At 49.2% G+C, this 24560-nt stretch overlaps 1 pseudogene; it reads right to left on the bottom strand.

The window, feature by feature from the left end:
- Positions 1 to 22934, bottom strand: part of LOC120381552 — a 99897-nt pseudogene extending 76963 nt beyond the window's left edge.
- Positions 22935 to 24560: the final 1626 nt, after the last annotated feature.

The raw sequence follows: 24560 nt of genomic DNA, 5'->3' as shown, positions 1-24560 counted from the left end.
CCCGGACCCTGGCAGAAGATGTGGGGCTGAAGTCCCCGGCTCGGGAGCCCCAGCCACCTTAGTGGCAAAAGTTGCAGGGCCGAAGCCCTGACCCCCCCTCTGTGTGGAGCTGGCCTGAGCCCCTCTCGCTCCCATCCCCCCTGTGGAGCTGGCTCCCACTCTCCGGCTGTGGAGAAATTCAGCCCAAATCTCCCCATGTTGGTATCTCCATTTCCTGCCCCCCCCATCACCCAGCCATGGATGGATTTAGCCCAGGAGGCAGGGTCAGTGTTGGCCCCATTGTGCAGGTGGGATCTAGGGCTCAAAGAGGAGAAGTGACTTTCCCAAGGCTAAGCAGGAGTCTGTGGCAGAGCAGAGCCTCAAACCCAGAACACATGAGCCTGAGTCTTGTGCCTTAACCACTAGGCAACCTTCCCCCGAAGGAGAGGAACCTCCTCCGCCACTTTGAGTGGGTGGGAGCAGCCACTAGACAGAGCTGCCAGGAGGTGGGGAGGGGTTGGATAGTTGGGGGTGATTAGTGGGTGGGGGTCTCTGGAGGGTGCGGTCACGGGACAAGGAGCAGGAGGGTTGGGTGGGTTGAGGGTTCGGGGGGTGCCTGTCAGGCGGTGGAGCGGGATTGGAGCAGGCAGGGAGCAGAGGGGGTTGGATGGGTCAGGATTTCTGGGGCTGTCGGGGTGGGAGTGGTTGGATGGGGTGTGGGAGTCCCGGGGTCTGTCTGGGGGCAGGGGTGTGGATAAGGGTCAGGGGACAGGTAGGGGTAGGGTCTTAGGAGTCAGTTACAGTGGGGAGTCCCAGGAGGGGGCAGTCAGGGGACAAGGAGCAGGGGTTGGGGTTCTGAGGGGGCAGCCAGGGGGCAGGAAGTGGGAGGCAGTGGATGGGATGGGGCTAGGGTGGGGCTCCCTGGGTGCACACCCTAATGAAATGTGCTGCGCACGCCTATGGTCACGGGGGTGAGCCACTCGCATCCTTTTCCTGTTTGTGCCATTTCTTTCCGTCTCAAAACCTGAGAACAATTCTCTCTAGTTCTTCCCCTTCTCTCTCCCCTCCCCACACGTGGCTAGAAAATCCAAGGAGTTTCCCTCGTTTTCCCTAAAATTACTGACTCTCTAGTCTCTTATTTTCCCTATTTTCTCTGTAATTCTTAAATGCTCCTCAGCTTTGGGATGTGAACCCAGCCCGTTTATCTGCAGCAATTTGTCCTTGGGTAGGTGGAATTTGCTGTCCTGTGTCACTCCCCCAGCGTGGGTGGTGGTTAGTAGGTGCTGGCTGGGGGAACCTGCAGACACGGCTGCCTCTGGGGAGATGGGGGCGATCTCTGCCAGCGACAGGACATGGCTGCACAGGAGGAAGGGAGGAGCCAGTGTCCCTATGGAGCCTGCCCAGCCCCTTTGGTTCTGCTCCTTTCCAGCATTTTGTTCAGAGACTTTATTACTGGGAAGGCTGAAAAATCTCCCTGTGGGCTTAGCCTGGCAGGAGGGACCAGGTCTCCCCTGCAATAAAGAGCTGGAGCATGTTCCCAGCATGGCAGAGCCTAGGCTGTGTCTCTGCAGGGAAAGATCCTGGGGGAATCGTGATGTGACGTGAACTAAAGCCTGTTCTGAAACCTCCAGAACTGCCCTTCTCGCCCTGCCAGGCTGCAGGATGTCGTCCAGGTTTTGCTCCAGCTCATCCCATCCTCCCATGGGACAGGGAAGGGAAATGGCTGCAGAGGATCCCGTCCAGGTAGGGGTTATTGGGGAGTTGCTGGTGGGTTCCTGCTGGAGGGAGAGGGACAGCAAATGCACCGGAGGAGGGAGGCTTGGGCAGTCTGGCTTGGGGGTTGGAGTTTGCCAAAAAATTCCCAGGAGGGAGAATGGGAGGAGGCCAGGGTGTAGCAAACCTGTTGGGACTTGTTCAATATGCGGCTTCCATTCTAGGAACAGACCCACGAAGTAAGAGGGTGGAAATGCTCTAATTTGTGGGACAGGAAACAACCCCCCCTAGGTGGGGCTAGGAAAATGGGCCAGACTCCCAGGGCTGGAGCCCGACCTGATTAACCAGCGGCTGCTGTGAGATGTGAGGGGCACCCACCAGGGAGGCTGGGGGGGGGGAGGTTCTTAACCTTTTTCTTTCTAAGGCCCCCCAACGTGCTATAAAAACTCCACGGCCCTGCATGTGCCTGGTTCTCTGCATATCACTATCATGTATGTGACTCAGTAAGATTTGACTCCATCATTGCTATTAGTATCATATTTGGAGCTGCGTTTATTTTCATAGAAATTTTAAGCTACTTTACAGACAGATTTAAAAATACAGTTTGAAGATAAATGATCTTCATCTGCACAGTGTCTAAAGTTTTGAGTTTAGCTTTTTTTTTTTTTTTCAAACGAGCCCTGCTAAGGTAAGTACAAGCAAAATGTACCGTCTGTTATTTGATTGTACCATTGTAAATAACGAATGACAAAGCACAATGCGGCAATAACAGTAATAATGATAATTACTCCAGCCAGGCCACGTGAGTTCTTTTAGAACTCAGTTACTCAAAGAACTGAATTTAAGCATAAGACAGAAATAAAATGATGAAATGCGCAGACCCATAAAAAGCTAAACTACCAGCACTGTCATCCTGACCGAATGTGAAAGAATAAAATTATGGAGACTATATGTACTTTGCACATTTTGACAGGAAGTAACAACAGTAACTGAAGTGTGTGTGGTGGGGTGTGTGTGTGTGTGGGGGGAGTGTGAGACACACCCGCTGTCACTTCCAGCCCAGCGGCACTCACTAGTCCGAAGGCTCGTTCACACGGCAGCAGGGGCCAGCAGCTCCCACTCCTGACCCAGAGGCAGCAGCACAGAATCTTGTCCCCCCACCTCAGCTCAGCAGAGACTGGGCACAGAGGCAGGAGGGTGGGGCCACCCCGACATCAGCCACCTCCCCCCCCCCCCCCCGCACAGCACAGGAGGCTCCTGGGAGCAGCTTGGTCGGGGCAGCTCCAAGCGGGGGGGGGGGGCAGGGCTGCAGGAACAGTTGCAGGGGAGGCAGCTGAAGAGAAGTGGGGGGAGGAGAGACAGGACACCCCTGCTGGAGGAACCCCCTCAGCACGGCCCCCCTGAACCATCTTGTCGTCTGCCCCCCACTAAGTCTGGCCCCGTCCAGCTCTTCACAATGAGAACAGCGCTGGGCTCCCTGCCAGCGAGCTCTCCCTGCACCTGCCAGGGCCTCCATCTCCTGTGTCCGTCTGTGGCTAGTGGGGGGGGGATGGATCTGCTGGGAGAGACAAGGGGCTCTCGCTTCGTCCCTCCCCCTGGCGTTTCCTGGCTGCTCTGTGTGGGGGGGGGGTGGGACTCTGTTGAGTATCATCCACCAGAGCTTCCATTTGATTGAAAGTGTGAGTGATGCGGTAGGTACTGAGTGTTGGACTCTTGCTCTTTCAGGGGCCGGTGACCTTCGAGGAGGTGGCTGTGTATTTCACCAGGGGAGAGGGGGCTCTGCTGGACCCCACTCAGAGAGCCCTCTACTGGGATGTCATGCAGCAGAACTATGAGACGGTGACCTCGCTGGGTAAGGAGTCCTGTCCCCTGGGTTATTAGAAGCTGTGGGGTCTCTAAAGAACCTGAGTAGTAATAACTTTATACCTTCATTTGTCATACAAGTTTTGACAAGTTTCCTTGCCCCCCCTTTTTTGCCTCATCTCCCACCCACTAGAATAATTTTTAGACATTTGTCATCAGTCATTTTGAAATTGCATTTGATGTATCCTTATTGGCTATATTAGTAACTACATTAATAAATGTTTTTTTAAATTAATTAATAAAATTATAAATAAATAAAAAAATAAAAATATTTTTAAAATTATTAAAAAATAATTTAATAAAAATAGGGGTGTGACTGATGCATGGCTTGTGTGACAGTCAGATGAGCTGATCTTTTGATAGAAGAGAGTATAACATTGACATTCAGGACCCCACGGGTGAAGGGAGAACAGAGCTGTGGGAGGGGCAGAGAAGGGGGGGTAGATAATCCTGGGGTGCCAGGACATGGGGCGGGTGTGTGCAGGGTTAGAGCTAAGAAGCAGCAGGGAGGGAGGAGGTTGTGAGAGATGAGGAGGGAACACAAGAAGCTCCCAAGGTGCCGGGAGGTGGTGCTGGCTGAGAGTAATGGGAAGAAGGGGAGGGGAGTGTGGGGGAAGGGCACCCAGGAAGTGGGCTGGGTGGGTCAGTGGGAGGGAGGAGAGGTTTGGGGATCCAGAGCTGTGGGGGTGTTGCGTCGCATGGCGGACGTGGACAAAGCTCAGCAGTCAATGTGATTGGAAGCAGAGTCATTTTATTTCTCTCCAGCATACATCTTTATACTCTTGAAGCAGGCAAGCAAGCAGTTGCTAATTGGTTAACAAAATACACACAAGCACTGCTATAACTTCATAGGGTAACATCATCCTAGACAACTTCTAATTTATTATCCTATTATGCCTGCTAGAGAGAAGTTAGCCAAGGCCAACTTCTCATAACAAAACTCACAACTTAATTAACTCAACCTAAAAACCTAAACATCTTAGGCTTCCCACACTATCTCCTAAAAACCTAAACATCTTAGCTTCCCACACTACCAGCTGCCAAGCTAGCAAAATATTCAACACCTCCCCCTTCACTCAAAATCAAAACCAAAAAAGCAAAACAAATCCAGCTCATAATATCAAAACTACAATCATACAAGCCAAAGCAAAGGCAAATTAAAAACACCAGCTGTCTAACTAAACCGTAACAACATCTTCCGCAGTGCCCTGCTCTTACCTATCACATTCTCCCTCCAGGTAATGCAAGTGGCCCAAGGGGCCAGGAGGGCCTGCCAAGGTGCGTGCCACACAACAACAGCGGCGGGCACACCCATAGCAAAATATAAAAGGCAGGCAGCAAAAATACACAGCATTCCTAACATTAACCCCTGTAATAAATGTGCAGCCCAGCCACGTAGCGACGACAGCCATGACCACAACCAGAAATCACCCTGGTGCTGGCGAATGCCCTCCGCTAGATGGCGCAAACGATCCAAATCAGCTTCGATAGCCGCACTCGCATCTGTAATATTGAAGCAGCACATACCCACAAAATCAGAACAGGGATGACCATGTCGCAGCAACAAATAATCAATGGCTAAGCGATTTTGCAAAACTCCTTGGCGAACTTCTCCCATCTCTTGAGTTAACAAGGCAAGAACAGTGGAAGTCAAATTCAAGGCCTTTGCCACAGTACAGGCAAGGTGTGCGACGGCATGGTAATTATGCACTACCAAACCAGGGAGGCCCACCAGGGTAAAGGCAAGGGCTGCTGCCTCTCGTTCTGAAAACAATGTAACATCTGCCTTACAGGTAGGGCTCAAGGGAATACTCTCCCGCCGTTGGCGAGGCCCTCTCACAATGGGATGGGGAAACAACAAAGGGGCCACATGGCCAATAGCACAGGGGCCACCTGAACTATTAGCTGGAACATAAGTAAAGGCTGTGCGGCCGCATAGCAAAAACCACCCCAGGGGTAACTTCATGTGTCCGTAGGCAAAGGATACATCCCTCTTATGGCGACAAACAAGCTCCACATTATCAAAATTAACAGCTACATGCTTAGCATTAACAAAATTCATACACGTAATAGCAGCTGTCACATTAGCCAAACGAAACGAATACATACTGGCATCTAACTTATCAAAAGTAGCTCCAGGGCCAAGGCATACAACTCTGCATAAGGTATATCCCTGGGGATACGAAACAACCAAGTATGCTGCTGCAGCGCCTCCAATTCAGTACACACACCCACAAAGCAGGTTTCCATAAGTGCTCCCACTGCAGGAACATGGGGCAGGCAGAAGGCCGTTGTATTTATGGCACTCTGCGCCAAAGTCAGCCAGGCATTCACTGGGGGTATAAGATCATACGTGGCGCCTCCCCTCACAAGGAGCGCCAAAACAAGCAACAGAGCAAAACCAGGCGAGGCTGACTCTCCGCATCCAGCAGAATAGGAGCCCAGGCCAGGATCACGAAGGCTTGTGGGACGCATTGACAGACGGGCCATGCTGCACTGCCCGGAGCGCACATCTCCAAACCTATGGGCAACAAAAGGGTACACAACAATTAATATGCAATCACACAGAATCAAAAAGGGCGGGCAAAAGTCCTGGCATGGCCAGCGAGCAATTATTCTCCAGGGGCTCTGGCTCCTCAGCGTCTGGGCGCGTCTCGTGTGGCTCTTCCGAATCTGTCTGTTGTTGCGCCCGAGGATGCAGCCAAGGTCGGACCCATTTCGCCGGTATCCACCTAGGACCTGCGTCAGTGGCAACACAAGCATAACCCCTCCCCCACGTTAGCAAGTCAACTGGTCCTTTCCAAACTTGCTGCTGATAATCGAACCATTTGACCGAGGGTCGTGGGCTTGTACCCTGCTCGTCCCCGGTTATCCCACCAACATGTTTAATCGCGGGGGGTACTTGGCTGTCTTTCCCAAGCTGTAGCCAATTGAGCACATAAAGAGCTTTCAGCAAACGAGCGGCAGGCGTCTTGTCCAAAGCGTCTGCCCTTTCACTCCGAATGTCCCCCTTCTGTCTCAAAAGAAGTGCCTTTAAGGACGCATGGGCACGCTCAATAATAGCTTGTCCAGTAGAATTGCCAGAAACACCGGTAGAATGCTGCACACCCCATTGTAAAAGAAACTGGGCAGTGCGATGCGAAACATAACCTCCGCCATTATCAGTCTTAATGAGCGCAGGAACCCCCATAACAGCAAAACAGGCTTGCCAATGCTTAATCACATCGCGGGAGCTGGTAGAGGTTAATGCTGTTGCCCAAATAAAGCCAGAAAAGGTATCAATGGTAACATGAAGATTGCGCAAGGTGCCAAACTCAGCAAACGTGGTAACATCAGACTGCCAAATTTGAAGGGACAAAAGGCCACGGGGATTAACACCGGATACAAGGGGCAACACATGTTGTTGACAATCAGGGCAGGAGGCCACAATAGCGCGAGCATCGGTAATAGAAATCGCAAACTGGCGTGCCAAAGCACGAGCAGACTGGTGAAAAAATTCATGAGAGACCCGTGCCTGAGCAAAGGAATTTGGAACTTGGGCAGCACCAACCAAATGATCAATCAGGGCATTGCCTTCGGCAAGACCATCCTGCAGTCCAGAATGGCTCCTAATGTGCATAACAAAATAAGGGCACCGGCGAGCATTCAGCAAATGCCACAGCTGAAAAAGAGCAGTCCACAAAACGGAATTCGTGACTCGGCCCAACAGGGATCGTTCCAAACGACGAAGCACACCCACAGCATACAAGGAGTCACTAACAATGTTCAATGGAGTATCGGGCCACTTTTCAAAGGTTCGAACAATAGCACGAAGCTCCAGAACCTGTAAGGAGCCATCAGCAAGGACAAATTCGTGGTGCCAGCGATTATCAGCAAACCAAAGAAGTCCTGCACGCTGAGCACTACCGCTGGCGTCTGTAAAAACGGTGAGGCCAGCAACAGGACTGGAGCGGAACATCAGAGCTTTCTCCAAGGGCAGCATAGTAGCAAAAAACCGATGTGGGGGAAAATGGCTGCTAAACTGACCGGCATAATCCAAGGTGGCAAGTACAAAGGAAAGGTGAGTAACAAGCAACTGAGTCACGGTAGCATCATCAAAGGGCAAATAAATCATGTGCGGATCCATGCCCGCAATGGCTAACAAACGCTGTCGGGCCACTCGAATAAGATGAGCGACTGCATCAAGTCGCGTGGTCACGGTGGTGGCATAATGCGAGGGCGGAAAAATCCACTCAATGCCCACAAGTGGATCTAAAAGGGCTTCATGCCACTGAAAAAGCAGGGCCGTCAGGGAAATATCCGTGGACAAAATGGCCAAAAAAACAGGTAAATCCGGATAAATGCGTCCGGAGTACCACGTGGCTAACTTATTTGCAATGGTTTGCAGGGCAACATGATGTTCAGCTTGAAGAGAGCGAGGCTCATCCGGGGCACGACCACCCTTAAGCAAGGAAAGAAAGGGTGCAAGATCCTCATTTGTAATACCACAGAGACCGCGAATCCACTGCAGGTCACCCACAAAACATTGCACATCATGTAAATTATGAATATCCAGTTGAAGGGTTAAGTTCTGTGGCCGCACAATCGAATCGGTTATCTCCATACCAAGATACCGATACGGGGCTTGCTGTTGAATCTTTTCTGGGGCAATGACCAAACCAGCCTTTAGTAACACAGAGTCAATCTCAACAATGGCTGCTTCCATTGAAAGGTGGGCGCTGGTAAACAAAAGATCATCCATGTAATGATAAATAATCCAGTCAGGATGTGCCGCTCGCAGGGGCGCTATGGCCCAAGCAACATACAACTGACAAATGGTAGGAGAATTTTTCATACCTTGTGGCAGAACAGTCCATTGATACCGCTTGACAGGTTCAGCCTTATTAACAGAAGGCACGGAAAAGGCAAACTTCTCTCGGTCCACAGGATGCAAAGCAATGGTAAAAAAGCAATCCTTGAGATCAATAACAAGCAAGGGCCATCCATGCGGAAGCATAGTAGGTGTGGGCAGCCCAGGTTGGAGGGCGCCCATGTCCTTCATCACAGCATTAACAGCTCGCAGATCTTGTAACAAACGCCAGCGCCCAGGTTTTTTGGGTATGGTAAAAATAGGAGTATTCCAGGGGCTAAGGGAAGGTTCAAGATGACCCTTAGCCAGTTGTTCCTGCACAAGTTCATGTACTCGGGCGAGCTTGTCTTTGTGCAGCGGCCACTGAGCGACCCAGACCAGTGTGGTGGTTGTCCATTCCAGCTGTAGGATCGGCCGCCCCTCAATGGCCGCTAGGCAAAAGGTGAATTCTGCAACACAACGCCCCAATGACTTAAGCAATCTCGACCTAATAACCAGATCGGAGCCTGCATCACGTCGGGGTCACCATTTGTTGCATCACAGACGGACCTGGACAAACTCAACAGTCAATTTGATTGGAAGCAGAGTCATTTATTTCTCTCCAGCATACATCTTTATACTCTTGAAGCAGGCAAGCAAGCAATTGCTAATTGGTTAACAAAATACACACAAGCACTGCTATAACTTCATAGGGTAACATCATCCTAGACAGCTTCTAATTTATTATCCTATTATGCCTGCTAGAGAGAAGTTAGCCAAGGCCAACTTCTCATAACAAAACTCACAACCTAATTAACCCAACCTGAAAACCTAAACATCTCAGGCTTCCCACACTATCTCCTAAAAACCTAAACATCTTAGCTTCCCACACTACCAGCTGCCAAGCTAGCAAAATATTCCCAACATAGGTGCTTCACTACACAATGATTCTGTTCTCACTGAATTGTCACTTCCAATTGCTCAGACCAGCTCCCCCAGCACACTCCTGGCTGTGCATTAGTGTAAGTGTGTCCATGGCTGAACAACAAGAGTTCCTGCCCATTTCCCTTCCGGCTGGAGCATGATTAGAGTGTGTTTGTGGTTAACGACATTGCTATAGATTGTTGTTCAGTCCCCACACTGACAATTCAGACCGTCCCGTTCCTATTCGAATCTGCACCAGATCATGCCAATAGCCGAGTCAGGATTTCTCTGGGGCACTGAAATGTTTCAGGGGGTTGGTGCATGAACTCAGCCTTGCATCCATCCCTGATGTTTCATGGACTAACAACAGCAGCGTAACGAAAGAGCTGATCCAATATCTCACTGTCAGAGGTGAAGGTGGCCTCGTCCCGTCTGCATGACCATTGCCATTGCAGGAGAGAAGGTTTCAGTGGAATCGAATGCCCTGGCTCAAACAAGAGACACAGGGAGGTTTTGCTATTCATGGATCTGTGAACAGGAAATTGTGTCTGTGTGTGAAATTGAGGAGGGAAATGAAACGTCCCCATGGTGGCCCAATGCCCTAAGGAATGTGGGCGATGGACTCCGGCTGGGAAATGATTTTACAGGATCAATGTATTGCCCTGATTAAAAGCTATGGCTAAAAGGCAGCCACTGTTGTTAGTACCTGAACCTGTGTAGGGACACCCGAGTGGGTATCAAGTCCATTGCCTTAACCAGGGGTAGTCAATTATTTTATCAAAATTCAAATTTCTTGGTCAAGGCATAGTCAATGTATAGACGCCAGAGAAAATAATACACTGATAATAAGAAGAAGAATATAGAAATATTTTGCAGTCACTATGGGCATAACTATGATAATTGTTTTGTGTTTCACTCTTTATATATGGCACCTCCTTCCTTCCCTTTAGACTTCTAGTTTACCAAGGGTAAAACTAAACATCTCTTCAGATACCAGATACCATTCCTGCTAGCTACATGGGGATTTGATGTAGCTGCTTTCAATCCTCTGGCTCTGCCAGGATAAGTAACATTTCAGGCGGTCACTGAACTGAAGGAGGGAGATCATTTTTTGACATGTTACGCCTCCTCTTAAAGGTGTTTGTCGGGCTGCCTCGGTTCCCAGGTCTCTTCTGAGGGAAGAAAGTTTATTTGCATAATACCAAATCTTTTAACAGAGCGGAGGGAAAGGCAACGGCCACATGATGAGGCCAATATGTACCACAACATGATTTTTATATGGGATGACTCTGAACACTGACTGATCTGCACTCTCTTGTGTTTGAAGAGATGTTGAGTTTTGCATTTGGGAACCTATAAGGCTGAAGCAATGTTATGGATAGTGACACTGCGATTGAAGGGTTATTTAAGGTTGTAAAATTGTTAAAAACACTGAGCTTAAACTTGAACGGCCTGTTATTAAAGGCTGGTTTCCCACGTTGGTTCCATAAGCTCTGCTAGAAAGGCCCTGGGTTCTCTCCTGCCTCGCTGGGAACTAGAGGGAATCGTCCCCTGCTGCCCTTGGCTCCAGGCTGATTTTTCTGGGGAGGGGGCGTGGAATTGATTTGTTTGCTGTTGAGAAGGGAGCCAGGCCAGTTCTCAGGGAACAAGAACTCCCAGCATCTGCCCAGCCCAGCCCAGGCTGCTGCCCTGTCCCAGCCTCTGTTCCCCTGGGGGCCCTGCGTGTTTGACTCTAGAGCAGGCCGGGAGCAGCAGCTGAGGCAGAGGACACCTGGGCTGGGCAGATAGGAGGGAGTTTAGCAAGTGGAAATGGTAAAACCGCAGTGAAGTATTACCTTGGACTCGACGGGATTTCTCCATTGGTCTGTCTGCTTTGGGGCAGGGACAATGACACGTCCTGCTGCATTCATCATTTCAAAGGGGGGTTTAGGATTTTCATTCTCAGACACGGTGCACAAAGCAGGACTCAACCCAGGGTGCAAACGAAATGAGCCACTCACAGGTTCTGGCAGCCACAATGAGCCTTTGGTGCAAGAGCTCAGACCTGCCCCTGTCCCAGAGGGAGGGGGGTGTCTACAAGGGGCTTGGACCACTGATCTATCAGCACCTAACTCCCAAACTTTCAGTAACTCTATCATCAGTGCCCGTAAGTGTAATTTAAACCATGAGAAAAACCACCCAAGGCTAGACCAAAGGCCCATCTAGCTCTGAATCTTGTCCTCTGATAGTAGCCAATACCAGGTGCCCCCAAAGCCACCACTGGGAGTTGAACCCAGGATCACCTGTTTACAAGGGGGGTGCTTTAGCCAACTAAGCCATGGTGCCTGCCTGAGTGTAAGACCTAGTGTCTGCCCACACCTGACTCCCTGCCATCTCCACCAGGCCCTGACAAGCTTTCCTTGTGTTTGGATTCTGCAAAGCAGAGGAGCAGGTGACGTTTTCCTTGCAAGCTGTGTGTGTGAGTGAATCTTTGGCCAGGTCTGCTCTACAAAGTTGTTTCAGCAGAAATATATTGCTCAGGTGTGTGAAGAACACACAACGCTCCCTCGGTCGGCAGCTTGGTGTGGCTGGTGTACACACTGCAATGCCATGTCTGGCAACAAAACTGCCCTGTTTTGGTGACAAAATAAAACCACTTTGATGAGAGGCCTAGAGCTTTTTGCAGCAAACTTACAGTGACAGAGTGCCAGTGTAAATGCTGCTGGTCATTAAATCACCATAACTGGCCTCCGCCAGTATCCCACAATGCCCGCCGTGAACTCACCTGCCCTGCATTCCTGCTAAAGAGGCTGGGCCCCTCCCCTTTCCTAGCTCCAGGAAGTTCTGGTAGCTGAGCCTGCTGCTCTGCTCCGGCAGCCAGGAGCAAATCACGGCCGTGGAATGCTGCTCTCCGGCCCTGCGAACACAGAGCAGGGGGCGGGAACTTCCATACATGGGGGGGCCACCAGCATCTGAACTGTGACACCCCATGACACCCCTTCCCTTGAGGAGGCTCTTACCTTCTAAACAGGGACGGCTGTTTTCTAGTAAAATCACTAAAAGGGAAGGAGAAAACTGGAAAGAGGTTCCTCCTGGCGCTCACGTCCGTGAACCGAATACTCTCTCAGTCCTCAAAGAGAGACCTGGAGAAGGAGACTTGCTGGAGCAAAGCCACAGGGGTCTCTGAGGTTTCCCTGGCCCCTCGCCCCTGTCCTGCCTGGCTGATGTCAGCATCTCTCTGTGAGGTCACCACCTCCCCACCACCTTGGACCAATAGTCTGAGGTCCTGCAAAAGGCCTTTGTGATGTCACTGCCGCACCCCTCCCTTGCTGTGCCAATGTCCTGCCCCTGGCCAGGTACTTTGGAGGTTTGAGCTACTCCCTGTGGATCACCCCACTCAAGGAGCGTTCGTTCTAGGCAGCAAGCCGGCTAGACAGGGAAACATCAGATGCTGCTCCCAGTGCTACACTCAGTTTTTCAGAAATTAGTCGACTTTATGGCCAGAAGAGACCATTAGAGCATCTAATCTGACCCCCTGCATATCACAGGCCTCCTGTAGGACACAAGAGGTACTTTGGGGGCAAAGACATTCCAGAAAGGCATCTAGTCTTCATGAAATGACATCAAGAGATGGAGAATCCACCACTTTCCTTGGTAGCTTGTTCCTGTGGTGAATCATCCTCGCTGTTGACTATGTTGTAATATGAATTTGTCTCTTTTCACCTTCCAGCCATTGGGTCTTGTTATGCCTTTCTCTGCTAGATTAAAGAGCCCTTTAATACCCAATCTTTTCTCTCCATTAAAGCACTTCAACACTTCAATGAAGTCACCTTTCTATCTTTTGATAAGCTAAACAGATTGAGCTCTTTCAATAGCTCACTAGAAGGCATTTTTCTCCAGCCCTCAGAACATTTGGTGGCTTTTTGCTGCCTCAGCTCCAATTTCACAACATCTTTTTCAAACGAGGACACCAAAACTGGAGGCAGTATTCCAATATCTGTTCTGTCCCTATTTCAAACTTGTGCTCTGCTTCCAGGGAACACCCCAGCCAGACAAGTTGGTGTCAGATCTGCCTCGCCTGCTTGATGGCCCACTAAGGACCATCAGCTATACAATCGACCCATTGAGAGAAGGCAGAAACGCCTTGTGACTCAGCAAGGTCTGCAGGGACCTGCCTATGGACAGTACTATAAGGTTTTTCTTTGCCACTTGCTGGACAGAGTGTCCTTGGGACAAAGAAAGCAAAGACCACATGGCAAGAGACTATAAAGGCTGATTCCTCATCTCCATCTTGTCTCCATTACTGCTTCATACCTCTGGAGAGACTTTGCTACAAACTGAAGCTCTGTACAAAGGACTGAATGACCCATCCCAGCTGTGGATGGACTCCAGAGACTTGATTTGAACCTGCAGTTTATTCCATCACTGCTACAAGCCTGAACCAAGAACTTTGCCATTACTGGATGTAACTGATGCCTTTAACAATTTTAACTCTCATCCATATTTCTTACTTTTTATGAATAAACCTTTAGATTTTAGATGCTAAAGGATTTGCAAGAGCGTGATTTGTGGGTAAAATCTGACTCGTCTATTGACCTGCATCTGCGGCTTGGTCCTTTGGGGTCCGTTGAGAGAACGTTTTTTCTTTTACTGGGGTATAGGTTTTCATAACCATTCATCCCCATAAGGAGTGGTGCTAGTGGTCATACAAGGGAACTGGAATAGCTGACGGAATTGGTTCTATGATGTCCGATTGGCCAGTGGGGTAAAACCAAAGTCCTCTCTGCATGGCTGGTGTGACGTGCTTTAATAGTAAAGGGCACCCAGCCTCGGGCTGTGACTGCCCTGCTCCAAGCAATTTGTCCTGAATTGATACTCTCAGCAGTGTCCGCCAGTGGTCGCACTGTTACAGGGGTCATCCGGGATTACAGCTGGGAACTCTCGAAGCTCAGGATGCGCTTCCTCAGCTAGGGAAGTACGTAACCCACACACCCCAGGGTGTGGTGGGGTGTCCCAGCTAGTGGCACCGAGATCACTTAGAGGGAGCAATAAAACATGTCTTCTATACAGCCCTCGCTAACAGCCAGGTGGCTTTTAGTTCATGCTGTAGAGGCCCCCACACTAAGCTCCAGAGGTCCCGGTTCAATCCCGCCCACCACCGCGACACCACCCTGGATCTGTCAGAATAACAGAGGCAGCTGCCACCCCAAGGAGAGAGCTGCCATGCCACATCCGGCTGAGAAGAGGTACCAAGCAGCGAGTTGACACCCTTCAGAGCTTCCTGTGATAAACTGTGAGCTTAGGACAATAGTGGGATGGTGAGAACTGTTGCCCTCAGAGTGGCCTGGGTCAGAGCCCATGGGAGGTCTTGGGCTCCCCCCCACGCCATCTGCTGCATCCTTCCCCCCAAAAGGGCCAAAACCCTGACCAAGAGGCAACATTCCCATGAGCAAAGGCCATCACGAGGCATCTGTCTTTGAAAGTTTGCAGAGGATGCGGGAGCAGAAAGGGGAGAGAGGATGAGGTTGGCTCTTGGGAAGAGGGAGCCTTATGGGAATATCATGTTTACCATCAACCCAATGATCAGATCATTGATGCCTAGAATCTTCCCTGACATGTTGTAATTGATTGGATCTAGGTTTTAAAATGGGTACCACATTTGCAGATGGAGAAATGTCAGCGAGTTGAGTGGAAGGCCATTGCAAGCTCAGCTAATTAGGCAATGTGGCTTATGCCCCATCTAACAAGGTCCTTAAACAATAGCTCCCAGTTTTCATTCACATTGTTCTGTTTAGTGTTTTTCTCCAAAACACTTTTACTAAACCTTTGGGTCAGCTTTGGAAAGTTGGCCCTTTCAGCGCACCAAATATAAGTATTGCTGGTGGGGACTGCCCTCTATTGGTCACAAGAACGGCCATACTGGATCAGACCAATGGTCCAGCCAGCTCAGAATCCTGTCCTCCCACAGTGGCCAATGCAAGGTGCCCGCGAGGGAATCGACAGAACAAGGAATCATCAAGCGATCCATCCCCATTCCCAGATTCTGGCAAACAGAGGCTGAGGACACTTCAAGGGCATGTTTCTTTATCCCTGCCCATCCTGGGTAATAGCCAATGATGGACCCATCCTCCATCAACTTATCTAGTTCTTTGGTGGACCCTGTTATAGTCTTGGCCCTCACAACATCCTCTGGCAAAGTTTCCCCAAGTTGACTGTGTGTTGGGTGAAGAAATACTTCCTTTGGTTTGTTTTAAACCTGATGCCTATTCATTTCATCGGGTGGCCCTAGTTCTTGTGTTATGAGGAGTAAATAGCACTTCCTTACAGATCCAGACTAACACAGCTACCCCTCTGATACTTCCTTATTTACTTTCTCCAAACCCATCATCATTTTATAGACCTCTATCCTAGCCCCCCCCTTCGTCATCTCTTTTCCAAGCTGAAAACTCCCCTCAGTCTTATTAATCTCACCTCACATGGAAGCTGTTCCATACCCCAATCATTTTGGTTGCCCTTTTCTGTGCCTTTCCCAATTCAGATATATCTTTTTGAGACGAGGACCAGCTCCAGTATTCAAGATGTGGGCATAACACAGATTTATAGACAGGCAATATTATATTTCTGTCTCACTAGCCATCCCTTTCCTAAGGACTTCCCAACATTTTGTTCACTTTTTTGACTGCCAATGCACATTGAGTAGATGCTTTCAGAGAAGTATCCACAGTGACTCCAAGACCGCTTTCTTAAGTTGTAAGAGCTAATTTATACCCCATCAGTTTAGCTGTAGAATTGGGATCATGTTTTCCCATGTGCATTACTTTGCATTGATCCACATTGAATTTCATCTGCCTTTTTGCTGCCCAGTCACTCAGTTTGGTGAGATCCCTTTGTCACATTTTGCACTCTCTTTTGGACGTAACTAAATTGAGTTGGTTTGTATCATCTGCAAATGTTGCCACCTCACTGTTTACCCCTTTTTCCAGATCACTGAGGAGTATGTTGAGCAGTGCTGGTCCCAGTACAGACCCCAGGGGGACACCACTATTTACCTCCCTCCATTCTGAAAATCAGACCCTTTCTTTCTTGCCTTTGAACCAGTTACCTATCCCAGAGAGGACCTTCCATCTTATCCCATTTTGCTTCAGAGCCTTTGGGGAGAGACCTTCTCAAAGGTTTTCTGAAAATCTAAGTATACTATATCCACGGGATCACCTTTATCCACATGCTTGTTGACTCCCTCAAAGAATTATAGTTGATTTGTGAGGCATGATTTTCCTTTACAAAAACCATGTTCATTCTTCCCCAATGTAAGCGGGGGCAGACTCACCCAACGGCGCCTCCTGCTGGTCATCTTGGGAATTAGCTCTCCAGGCATCAGAGCACCCTCTGCAGGCCGGTGATCTGCCTTACCTCAGCTGGCCCCCGTCCCTCCCAGGACCCCAGTGCCCCTTTTACCCTGGCAGTACCCCCTGGCAGTAGCCCCACAGTTCTGGGTCTCCCCCTCCCAGGGGAACCCCCACCCACTATCCCCACTTCACCTCAGTCTTGGCTACTGCCCAGTCTCCATCCAGCCCCCGTTCACTGGGGCAGACTGCAGTGTGAGCCACTCACCACAGGCAAAGGGGTTTGGACCTGCCGCCTCTGCTTCCCCCTGGGCTGCCCCATTGCAGCCCTGCACCTATTCAGCCTATAGTGAGGCCTGCAGCCTGGGGCTTTCCAGGCCAGAGCTCCCAGCTCCTCTGGCCCTTCCCCAGCCCTGCTCCCACTCTAGGTGTCTTGCTTGGGTCCCTGCAGCCAGGCCCTTCTCTCACTACAAGCAGAGGGAGACTGACTGGGCTCCTGGCTCACAGCCTCTTCTAGGGGCCAGCTGGGCCTGACTGGGGCATGGCCACAGCTGAGCCTGCTTCCCCCAGTCAGCCCAGGCTCCTTGCCCCAGCCCTCTCCTGGGCGCTTCAAGCCCCGCAGGGCAGGAGCAGGGGACCACCCGCTACACCCAGCAAATTCTGTTCACCGATGGGTCTAATCATTGGGCTCTACAATTCCACCCAATTTGCCCTAGTACTGACGTTAGACTTAGTGGCCTGTAATTGCCAACTGCGTCTCTGGAGCCTTTTTCATACACTGCTCCAGCCAGGGACTAAAGGCCGCCCCAGACTTTCCCTTTCTCCCTTCTGGGAAATCAAGTTCAAGTTCTACAAGGAGCTAAAGAAGCCTCAAACCTGCATCTGAATTAATGTCGCTTTTCTCACTGCCTGACACAAACAAATGTCATTTCAATCCCAGGTGAGTCCACTTCAGTCATTCCTCAGCCCCATTCCCTCACCCTCCTGCCTTAGCTTAGGGCATTGCGCCACCCTGTGAGCATTTCATGTCCCTCCTCAGTTTCACATACAGACACAATTTCCTTTGCCGTTCAACGAACAGCAAAACCTTTCTGTGTCTCTAGTCTGAGCCAGGGCATTCAATTCCATTGAAACCTTTGCTCCTGCAATGGCAACGGTCAGACAGAGGACGTGACCCCCTTCGGCCCTGAGAGTGAAATACTCACTCTCCTTTTTCTTCAAGCTGCTGTTGTTAGTCCATAAAACATGTATCATGGAATAAAAAGCTGCATTTACTCCAGGGTGAGGAAAGAAAGGAGCCACCAACTCCCCGAAAAATCTCTGTGCCCCAGAGAGAACCTGCCCCTGCTATTGGAATCACTGATGTGCTTCAGCTACAATGGGGAGAGCATCTGCTCTCAAGGGGTTATAGCTCAGTGGTAGAGTGTTTGACTGCAGATCAAGTGGTCCCTGCTTCAAATCCAAGTGCCCTCTAATAAGCCTCTTATTTTTTTTTTATTTTTGAAAAAAGGGAAAATATTTTGATTTCCATTCTCCATTATGTTCAGAAGCTCCACTATATGGGGATGCTTGAAATGAATGTAACACTCAACATTTCACTGTCCAAATGCATAAAAATCTAGCAAACCTGTCCATCAGCTGAAATCAGTTCCAATCCTCTAAGTGTCTAGTTTATGTTTTCATCAATTAAACAAAGGGATCAAATGAATGTACATTTGCAGATCCCTCTTCTCCAGGCTGTGCTGTGCAGAAGAACAAGAACCACATCCAGTTGGGGTTCAGGAGTCTGACGAGCAAAGGCAACTTGGTGCGGGCTAAAGTCACCAGCACTTTGGCTCCTTCCCATTCAACCAGCAGTTGGGCCCCCAGGACAAGGCATGAGAAGAAGACAGTGGCTGTGAGCAGGAAAATAGCCACCAAGAAGCTGGCTAAAGCTGTCAAGATCCCCAGGTAGGTCACCATGCCCATGTCTAGAATGTACTGACTGCAGCAGGGACCAAAAAGGCAGAGAAAAGCCCTCAAAAGTTCTAAGTTGTCAAGCCCCAGAAGGTGATCAAAATCCTACCTAAAATCAAGACAGGATAAGGCTAATGTCACCTCCAAAGCCAGGGCTAAGAAGGTAACACTGAGAAAGAAGTGGCGAGATTTCCATTGGGATGACTCCTGCTCCCCAATGGCTCTGTTATGAATCACCATGGACCACCCCGAGAGATCAAAGTCCTGCAGGACAAACAGCCCCATGGCCAGTATAATGAAGTGGTGGCAGTGGGGGGAAGTGCTGTGTTTTGTGTAACACCTGCCAGGTGGGTGATGCACTGACAGGGCAGCTGCCCATGAGCTCATTCTCTTCCATCTGCTTCTGCTGTTATTTCAGAGCCGGCACTAGCGGGAGTGTGTCCCTGTCACTTCACCAGCTGTAGAACAGGCTCTGTCTGCAGCCCAGCTCTGATTAATCCCACTTTTTAATGTATTCCTACCGCGATACTTTCCCATTTCTCTGCCTCATTCTAACATTCCGGTCAGAGACTGAATATGGGGAGGGATGGACTAATTTGTGTGACATTCGGTAAGTTGCCATCGTATGTGACTGAAACCTCTGCTGGAGGTGGGCAGGAGCCTGTTACACACACAAAATAGCTAAGCTTGACTAAACTACCTGCTACACATTCAAACCCTCCTGTACACACAAAACAGAAGTTGGGGCTCTGAGAAATGGCAACTTTCCTTTAACACAGATCATTGTTTTCTGTACTTCCAGAGGCACTGAAATAGCAGCTGTTTAAAGGTAATGTGCTTCTACTTCATGATCAGCAGCAGAGCCTCTGTAAATTTACCACCCGTAGAGTTGATTGTTTCTAACTGCAGGGTTAGCCAGACCATTCAGTAACATTATCGCTCTGTCTACAAAGCCTTTGGTTAGTGATGAATCATGAGACTTATCCCTCCCTGCTCTAATTCCACTGTGTCATAGGTTTGTTCCCCACTTTGAACTTTAGCGTCCACAAGATGGGGACCTGCATGGACTCCTCTAAACTAAAATCCTAGTTTAGATCTGGTAAAGCTGCCACCAGCCAAGTTTTTAGCGTCTGGCACACTTCCTGTTCCCCAAACTTTCCTGGGGAACACAGATCCAAACTCCTTGAATCTTAACACAAAGAGGATTCCCTATCCCCCTTCCCTTCCCCTCCCCTAGTCCTTGGGAGAGATACCTTGATTCAAGCTTATTGAATCAAAGAAAGAGGGATTCACTTTTTTCCCCCTCCTCTTCCCCTGAAAATCCAAACAAGGGGAAAAAATCAATCAAGTTCTAAAAAGAAAAGATTTTATTAAAAGAGAGAAAGTAAGTACACTATCTCTGTAACACCAGGATGAAAAATATACAGGGTCTAGCTTATCAACCTGGAGAGGCTTTCCCCCTCCCCTTCTTTCTCAGAATAATCAAAGTAACAGCAAACAGAAATAAAGATATTTCTTCAGCAAACATACAATTGCAAATGTAGAAATTAATTATAAGACTAAACCGCCTTTCTAATACTTCAGGAAAACTTGGAGAACTTGGAGATATGTCTGGCCTCTCTTAGATCCAAAAAGAGAACGGCAACCCCAACAAAGAACACAAAGACTTCCCTCCCCAGAGATTTGAAATTCTCTTATCCCTTGATTGGTCCTCTGGTCAGGTGTTCATCAGGTTACTGAGCTTGTTAACCCTTTACAGGTAAAAGAGACCTTAACCCTTAACTATCTGTTTATGACACACTGACTCCAGTGCTCTTTTCCCAGTTCTGGTTCCAAGAAAATAAACAAATTAAAACAACCTTCAGAACATGCTGTGGGAAAGTGGAAATAATTCAGTTTCTTCTGTGTCTTGTGTGTGTCTATTTGCTTTGTGTGTGTGACCGGTGGGGCTTTTTGTTTGCTCCTGGCAGGTTCAACCCTGTCAGATTTCTCTGTGGGGAGGGGCCAGAGAAAACAGACACCCTGGCCTTCCAGGTTGGGATTAGGCAAAGGAATAACAACCCTGTCCCAGAAAAAACAAAAAATGTTACAGAAAAAGTGGTAGGAACAGTGCTAGAGAAACTGGTAAATAATCACAATGCCCAGGCTTGAAGTAATCGGAAACACAGAATTCAAAAAGCAAAGCTCAGGGGTTATTGGGGGTTTATTCTCTGAGCTTAGCCATGTGCTATAGCACAGGGAGCACTTTGGGACGTCTCCCATCCCACAACAGGGGAAAGGAAAAAGATTCTTAGGCTCTAGCACGGATTGAAGGAGGATGGTGATGGGGAATAAGGGAATCCCTCTGTCTTACCCTAACTACGTCTGTTGTTACAATGGGTGAAATGACATTTTTCCCTATCCCTGCCCTGTTCCCAGGGGCGGCTCTAGAAATCAGGCTGCCCCAAGCAGCGCGGTGCGCTGCGCCGCCCTTCCCCGGTCCCGCGGCAGGTCCCCTCTTCCCGCGGCTCCGGTTGAGCTCCCGCAGGGATGCCTGCGGCAGATCAACCGGAGCCCGGGAGGAGCGGACCTGCCGCAGGCATGAGTGCGGCGGGTGCCGTGGTCCCGCGGCTCCGGTTGAGCTGCCGCAGGCAGCCCAGCGGGAGCTCAACCGAGCCGCTGAAGAGGGGACCCGCCGCAGTCATGCCTGCGGCAGGTCCACCGAGCCAAATGCCGCCCCGAAAGGAGCCCACGCGCCTGCTTGGCGCGCTGGTATCTAGAGCCGCCCCTGCCTGTTCCTGCTCTTTGTTATAGTTCAATATATTTTAAGTGTGGAAAACGATAATAAAAATATCTGCTCCCCAGCACAACCTGGAGCAACATCAGAGCAACTGGGAATGAAACAATTTGTTCCCCAAGGGAGAACTCGATGACTAACAGTTGCTGTGAAATGGGGGAACAGTATAACCGTGATGCTCAGGGTTTGTTTAGACTAGGGAAAGTGATGGAGTTTAGGTCAGGTCAAGGGGAAAGCTAATGCCAACCCCTGCACCTGGGCTGCATCTGCACTACAAATGTTTACATTAAGATCACTAACTTGAGCAGCCAACGCCATGTACAGCCCTAGTGGATGTCAGGCTCAGGTAGTTTTTGCCTCAGTGTAGCTTGTTGGGATCAAACCTCTCCCCCACCTGGAGCTGATGAACATTCCTGGCCGGAGGGACACACACTCCTTCGACTCAAAGGAAAGGAGTTGATAGAAAAGATCACAGGACTGACCCCAAAGAAGGGTGAGCTGCAAAAGGCAGAAGAAGGCAACTGATCTGGTGGAGCTGAGAGACCTTGGTGAAGATGGTGCAAAAATCACTATGTGGGAATTAGCAAATGTAATTAAAAAAACAAAACTTTGGCCAGCCCTAGTCAAGGGATTTATTACAGTTCTCTCTCATGTGGATTTTGTGATGTCTAATAAGGTGTGAGCTCTGAATGAAGCTTTTCCCACACTCAGAGCACGTGTAGGGCATCTCCCCAGTGTGGATTCTCTGATGTGTAATAAGGTTTGAGCGCCGATTGAAGCTTTTCCCGCACTCAGAGCACGTGTAGAGCGTCTCCCCTGTGTGGATTCTCTGATGTGTGATAAGGTGAGAGCTCAGCCTGAAGCTTTTCCCGCACTCAGAGCACGTGTAGGGCGTCTCCCCTGTGTGGATTATCTGATGTCTGATAAGGTGAGAGCTCAGCCTGAAGCTTTTCCTGCACTCAGAGCATGTGTAGGGCTTCTCCCCAGTGTGGATTCTCTGATGTGTAATAAGGTTTGAGCGCTGATTGAAGCTTTTCCCGCACTCCGAGCATGTGTAGGGCATCTCCCTTGTGTGGATTCTCTGATGTGTGATAAGGTTTGAGCTCTGCTTGAAGCTTTTCCCGCACTCAGAGCACGTGTAGGGCATCTCCCCTGTGTGGATTCTCTCATGGCTGATAAGGTCAGAGCTCAGCCTGAAGCTTTTCCTGCACTCAGAGCATGTGTAGGGCTTCTCCCCAGTGTGGATTCTCTGATGTGTAATAAGGTTTGAGCGCCGATTGAAGCTTTTCCCACAGTCAGAGCATGTATAGGTGTCTCCCAGTGTGGATTCTCTGATGTGTGATAAGGGCAGAGCGCCGATTGAAGCTTTTCCCACACTCAGAGCATGTGTAGGTGTCTCCCCAGTGTGGATTCTCTCATGTCTGATAAGGTGTGAGCTCCGCCCGAAGCTTTTCCCGCACTCAGAGCAGGTGTAGGACGTCTCCCCAGTGTGGATTCTCTGATGTGCAATAAGGTTTGAGCGCCGATTGAAGCTTCTCCCGCACTCGTGGCACATGTAGCGTCTCTCTTCCATGTTGATTCTGTTGCGTGGAATAAGGGCTGAGTGGCTACTGTAGTTTTCCTCTGGCCTCTGCTGAGTCTCACAGGCTTTTGTGTTTTCTGGGAGTGCACAACTCCTGGAAACATTCCCTTTGGATCTTCCTGATAACAGCCAATGTGGATCTACTTGCACAGTGTCTTCCTGCTGGGGTTTCTCCTCCTCGTTTTCACTCACCAGCCCATCGCCGGATGGGAGACAGAGAGAATCCAGACATAGGTCACTCCCTGTGCCTGAGAAAAAGGAAATGTCAGAGAGAGGAATGAAAAAAGGGATGAACAAACCAAAATATATGTGGGAGAGATCAAACCTATCAGGTGCTGATTTTCCCCAAAGCCTTCCACAGAGAAGAGAGGAAGGCATCAGTTCTGGGTCCTCATTGCACCATAATTCTCAGGGGAAAGTGAGATCGGGGAGGGACCCGCTGCCAGTTGTCAGTCAGAATAGGAGGGAAGCCATGAGTGACATCTGCCATAATGATTCCACATCTGCAGGGAACAATCCTGAACTTGAAGAGCTCACAGGGTCTTTGTAGGGCATCCCAAATGTTTCCTGCATTCCTAAGCAGTTGTTGAGTTGTTTAACCAAGTCCTCACCTGTGACGGCAGCTCTCGGGACCACTTCTTTTCAGAGCCCTGGAGGTCCGGGACCCACGGTTCTTCCTCGTTCCAGCTGCGAGATCACAGCAGGTTTGGAAATTGGAAACCCTACTGCAGGCAAAGAAAACAAGGGAGGTCAGTGGAATTTGTGGGATACTTGTCACAAAGAATATTCCATAGTTTTAACCCCATCTCATTTTTAGGCAGTAACATCTGTAGCCCTCAGGATTCATCTGCTTGCCTGCATCAATATCTCTTTTCTTATAAGTACAGTATTGTGATAGGTTTATTAATTCATATTAAAAATATATTTGGCTGTAATGCAAGAAACCTACAGGCCAAAACCTGCATTTTAAGTTAAAGCAAAGTTAGCATAGCTATATCCTGTGCCCTTTCATCCAGAAAAGGAACTGTTTTTCCTATACCCAAATAAAGTGCCTACGCTTAGGTCTAAGACTCTTTACCTAGACCAACAGACAATGAAGAATAGCAAAGGGGATTTTTCAAAGTTGTACTCACAGGCTTAACAAGTACCCCACAAGTGCGCAGATACCTGCCATCCATACACACATACATACTAGCCTATGGAATAAGCGTACCCTATCATTTCTATGGGGGAAGACTGAAATTTGGGCATAAAAGGAAGGATTTCCGGCATTTATTTCCAAAAAAAGAGGTAACCTACCTCGCTATAAAAAGAGGTAACATATCTCTTTTTACCCGCACCTTGACCTCCTCCTCCTTCTCTAAGCTTCACCATCTTCAACTACGTATTCATGCTATCCATCTACGACAGCTATTAACCAGTAATAGGCCACACTTATTTTCTTTTCAAACTTTAAGTTCAAAACTTTATTTTAATTTGTGTATTAGATTATTTAGTTGAGCTAAAAAGTAAATTCCAAAGTAGCTTTGAGAGCTCTTTACATTAGTTTCCCTTGCAAGAGCTGTGAAACCACAACCGCCAGAGGTGAGGCCAACACCAGTTTATCAAAACAGGGTG

Source organism: Mauremys reevesii, linkage group 14 (assembly GCF_016161935.1).
Source record: "Mauremys reevesii isolate NIE-2019 linkage group 14, ASM1616193v1, whole genome shotgun sequence".
Taxonomy (NCBI): domain Eukaryota; kingdom Metazoa; phylum Chordata; order Testudines; family Geoemydidae; genus Mauremys; species Mauremys reevesii.
The sequence above is the reverse complement of the archived record's forward strand: the minus strand, read 5'-3'. Positions and strand labels throughout refer to the sequence as shown.